This window comes from Sinocyclocheilus rhinocerous, unplaced genomic scaffold, assembly GCF_001515625.1.
Source record: "Sinocyclocheilus rhinocerous isolate Xijiao unplaced genomic scaffold, SAMN03320098_v1.1 scaffold1648, whole genome shotgun sequence".
NCBI lineage: Eukaryota > Metazoa > Chordata > Actinopteri > Cypriniformes > Cyprinidae > Sinocyclocheilus > Sinocyclocheilus rhinocerous.
Genome location: NW_015647958.1, coordinates 1,196,876 through 1,201,501, shown reverse-complemented (window position 1 = coordinate 1,201,501; position 4,626 = coordinate 1,196,876).

Here is a 4,626-nt window from a genome sequence, read left to right as displayed (position 1 = left end):
TGGTTAGTCAGAGTCCGTAGGTGCACTCTTCTTCCAGCTGTCAACCGCGTCGTAAACGGCCTGCTCGCAGGTTTCATCCACAAGTTTCGTCCTGAGTTCAGCCAAGCCTTCCACTATGTACATCTCATCTCTGAGCTCACACAGAACAGTGTCGACAACACCCTGAATTCTTTGCAGATGCTGTGTTAAACCGAACAGTTTCAAGGTTCGGGCCAGAATAAGTTTTAGATCAGGTTTAGACAGTTTATGAGACAGTTGTTCAAAACACCCCAGAAAATAGTACGCAGGTGCCTCATAGAGACATGAATGTTGTGTTTGCGAAGGATGATCGACCTGACAACCATAACAATCTTTCTTCAGCTGTCTGTCAACCAGATGCTCCTCTCGCTTAACGTTTTTTTTTTTTTACTTGTTACAAACTCTAACTTTTAAAATTGTACAAAGAAAAAACTGACGTATTGTTTAACGATCGTATCTGGATGGATATTTTTTGTTTTAGATCACGGTGAGATAAGTCAACATTTTTATTTTATTTTCTAACTGGTAACAAACTCTCAAACTTTTAAATTGTAACGTTACAAGATTTTGACTGTCACGTACTGTTTAACGAACGTATCTGATACTTTTTTGTTTGTTTTAGATAGATGGTCAGTAGCCTACTTTTTTTTTAACTTGTAACAAACTCTAAATAATTTTTAAATTAACAACACTTAAATACTTGTCTCGACCCCGTTTTTACTCTTTTCTGGAAAAAACAGTCATTACATTGTTTATATACCGCGTATGTTTTATGTTTTTCTTGAAATGTGTGTGTGAAAACTAATAAAAACTTCCCTTATCCCGTTTAATAATCATACCACGTTTCACAATTTAAAGTTTAAAGCACATAGTTTTGAACAGTTTCAACGAACCCCACACAAAAACACATTCCCAAACAATCATAAATTCCTTCGGACTTCTGGGGTGGATTAACAGATGTCCGGTTAGATGGGTGTGGGGTGTACAGAAACAGGTGTCCATTTATGGTAGGAGGGAGGGGAGTTTTTATGACCCTCAATCAAATTTTTGACACATAGTCGACTATACTTTCTCTATCAATGACCAATTCTCCACACCACAAACCGATAACTTCATAACGACAAATACACACTCTCTCTCCTCCTTCTCGCCACTCTCGGAGATGGATGTCTCCAAACTTATCCTTTCAAATCATCCTACTACCTGTACACTTGATCCTATCCCCACTCACATACTTCAGGCCATTTCTTTTTCAGTCGTACCTGCGCTTACTCAATTTGTTACTAATGTCAATGGACAATTAATGACAACATGGTCCCATGACATTGAAGACTTTGAAATTTAAACTCGTTATCTCCTAATCTAAATTCTAACTCTAACTTGTAACACAATAAAGCAGACAATATAACATTAATATGTTTGATAAATAGCAAAAAAAAAAAGTAAAAGATTATATTAAAATATGAATAAAATATGGAAAAATACAAAGACATGAATTAAAATTATTGGTTGTATGTACAGAATGCCTGGTCTTTAAAAGATAAAAAAAGTCGCTTTTAAACAAATGAAAACATTAGATCCTTCTGTCATGGTATACAGAGAAAGTTATGATAGCCTACAGGTGGGAGCTTTTTCAGTTTATCACTCAGAAGGACTTAGAATAGCCTTTAACACTTTTCTTTAAAGACTCATTCAGGGAAGTACTGCAAGATGCAGGAAATGGTTGAGTTATTTTTGGTGAACAAGACCTATGTATTGCCTGTAAAGTCTATTTATAGTCTTTACACAGCAGCATGTCTCTTTACATGTTCAAAAACCAGCTAATTTCAAGACACTGACCTCGCATCAGGTCGTCATGTGGGTCACCCGCTCAGACGTTCAAAGTACAAGACATTCGGATAGACGTTCGGTTTGACGTTCGATCGGTCATTCGGATGATTGATTTTGGCAAGGAGTAGGCCTTCATAACGTCATATTAAAGAGCCCATCTGAACGCCATATGGATACTGCCGTTCTAATGACAGACAAAACACTACATCTCCGTCATTCGCTGGTCAAAAACATTAACTCCATTTGAGCTTGATTTTCATAAAGTGCAAGTGTCTGATAAAGCCACAATACCAACTCTGACGACGCTATTACATACCTCCCCAGTCTAGGGATGAGAAGGAGTAATAAAGAAAGTGGTGGAGGAATGGAGGGAGCTTTCCCCTTCTACTGACTCACACGTAACACCATAATCGATGCAAATCAAAATAATTTATTAAACACAAGGAAGCAAACAGAACTTCAGGAGGGGTCAAGGCCAACATAATAAACAGAACATACTAACTCCCAAAAGCAATCTACCTAATCTAACAAATAAAATAAATATTACAAAGTACAAAATATTACACTAACTCCCTTGCTTTCCTTAAACAGGAGAAAAAGTGTAGTCAAAATAAATGGCAACCACCTCCCTACAGCTTCCCACACAAAAAAAGAAGAACGAAACAAAATAAATTTTGGTCTTAAAAAAAAAATAACTCGCATGTTTGGGTTAAATGAGTCCTCCCACAGGAGGATTAAAAATCTTTCAACACACTTTTATCAACAACAAGTTAACCACAAACACAAGCGAAGTCAGCAGAAGGGACTCTTGCTCCAAGACTCCACACATCTCAGCTCTGCCTTTTAACTCTTTCAGTTGGTCCCCATTGACTTGCATAGTGTTTTTTTCCCCCATACTATTACTGGTCAGTGGGGACTAGCAACTGAGGGTGAACTATCCCTTTAAGGCAGTGATGCTCAACTCTGGCTCGCGAGATCTACTTTCCAGCAGAGTTTAGCTCCAACCCTATAATCAAACAAACCTACCTGTGATTTTCTAATGATCCTGAAGACATTGATTAGCAAACTCAGGTGTGTTTGATTAGGGTAGAGCTAAACTCTGCAGGAAAGTGGATCTCGCGAGCCAGATTTGAGGATCACTGCTTTAAGGCATCAGTCTCTGGGTTCAAATTCCACCTGTGTTGTCTTTGATAGGTGGATTAATTTGGCTGTGCAAGAAATTCTAGGATGACCCATTCAAAGTAACCATAATGACAACCGGCAGATGAGAACTAGCATAGAACTCAACAGCTTGGTGCTCAACTCAGTGCTGTAACATTGCATATAATCTGACTGGCTGCTCATTCTTAAATCAACTTGGATTTGTACCCGTTATCTCTTGCACCTAAAGCGAGAATAATGCGCCTAGGGCTAGACTAATGAGTCAGGCTTCCGACAATACATAAACGCTTGTGCAGTCATTAAATGCCAGCCGCTAACACAATGGGCATGCCTGAATTCTCATAGAAAGCATATGTCATTATGGATCCACACTGCCTGGCAGGCAGCTGTTTTGCATACATTATGTCTGTCTGTCTGTCTGTCTATCTATCTATTTATTTATTTATTTATTTATTTCACACAAAAAATGGACAGTGTACATTAATCAACATTCATGGTGGTAAATGTACCGAATTAGCCCGAAGGCTAGTTTTCATTGGTAGTCCCTTTGCCAGATGTTATTAGGCCAAAAAACTAGAGAAAGAAAAGAAACAAAATAAAAACAATAATTCGAAAACGAAATTCAACCAAAAATTATAAATAATTATCGAAAATACAGTTAAACAACAAATTATACAAAATGACAATAAAAAAATTAAGAAATAAGTAATAAAAAATAAATATAAAAAGCAGCTTGCCAAGATAAATAAACAACATCAATGTTCACATTGTTGGTTATGAAGAAGCCATTTCTTAAAATGATGCTTAAATGAGTTGTATGTAATGATGTACATTCTCTAATTGATTTTGGTATTGAATTCCACTGATGTGATGCTCTGAATGAAAAAACAGCTTGACCAAACTAGGTTTTTCTATGTGGAATTATGCAATTAGCTTTAGCTGCACCTCTAGTTACTCTGTTTTCAATAGATTTCAATTTAATAAAATCAACCAGAGGAGGAGGAGCTAAACCATGCATAATCTTATAAACTAAACAAACATTTTTAAACTTGATGTTTTCCCAGTTAAGCAGTTTATTCGTATTTAAAATATAACAATGGTGAAAGCTAAATTGTTTTTTATCTAAAATTTTAAGTGCTTGTTTGTACAATAATTCCAATGGTTTTAGAACTGTAGAATGTGTATTAGACCAAAATGTCAGACAATAAGTAATGAGAAAGAATCATAGAATGAAAATATACCTTTGCAGCCTCATTTGATAAAGAATTTCTAGTAAACCGAAAATTAATTAAATTAAATTTTACCTTTTTACATACTTTTTTTATATGCGTTTTAAAACCAAGACATAAGTCCAAATGTACCCCTAAGTATATATTCCAAAACAACCTTTAATCTCTCTCCCGAAATGAAAATATCCTGTTTTATATCAATACTATGTCCTTTAGAAAAGAACATACAAGCTGTTTTTCACACATTTAATTTCAGATAACACTGATTCAGCAAGGATATGATTTTGGCCAGAACAACTGTTAACTTATTTGCAACCTCTTCTACATTTTTACCATGTGTGAAAATGACTGTATAATCAGCATTATTACATTGTTGACACACAATGGG